The 777-nt window shown below is 42.7% G+C and overlaps 1 pseudogene; it reads left to right on the forward strand.

Annotated features, from left to right (window-relative positions):
• Positions 1 to 365, forward strand: LOC101572085 (annotated as a pseudogene).
• Positions 366 to 777: the final 412 nt, after the last annotated feature.

Here is a 777-nt window from a genome sequence, read left to right on the forward strand (position 1 = left end):
GTGCGGACTGGGGAAGGCTTCTTGTAGGTCTTTTCGGTGACAGACAGAAGCTGTTTTGAAGAAATCTATAAGTTTTGAAGACAGATTCTCAGAGTAAAGAATCCTGATGAGTTTCCAATGATCTTAATTGGTAACAAAGCAGACCTGGATCATCAAAGGCAGGTGACCCAGGAGGAAGGACAGCAGTTAGCACGGAGGCGTCGGCCAAGATTTGGATGGATGTAGATCAAGCTTTCCATGAACTTGCTCGGGTTATAAGGAAATTTCAAGAGCAAGAATGTCCTCCTTCACCAGAACCAACACGGAAAGAGAAAGACAAGAAAGGCTGCCATTGTGTCATTTTCTAAGAATCTCTTCAGTTTTAGCTACCAGCTGCCAGGGAAGGGCCTCCTCTCCTCCTCCTCTCCTTGTGGTTTACATCATATTGGTACCCTTCTAGCCCTAGACAGACGGTCACCATGTTAGCCTTAGCCCACGAAGCCGGCTAATCCTTCCCGCGAAGCTCATGCAGTGGTCCTTCCCAGGTCAGTGTGAAGGAAACACTAAGGCGGCTTCAAAGATTATTGATTCCTCTAAAATACTGTCTGCGTATATAGACACATTCTTTTTTTAAGGGCTTACATTTTATTAGGGATAAGTCAGTTTGGAACTGAAGTTATTTGCCCAGAGGAAATCATAGGTTGTGAAATACTTTTTAACTTCTGGAATCACATTGCCTACTGTTACACTAAATAGAAACATAAGGAGTTTTTTTAAAAAATGTGAATTTTTGCGTAT

Source organism: Octodon degus, unplaced genomic scaffold (genome assembly GCF_000260255.1).
Source record: "Octodon degus isolate 3935 unplaced genomic scaffold, OctDeg1.0 scaffold00017, whole genome shotgun sequence".
In the NCBI taxonomy this organism is placed as follows: Eukaryota; Metazoa; Chordata; class Mammalia; order Rodentia; family Octodontidae; genus Octodon; species Octodon degus.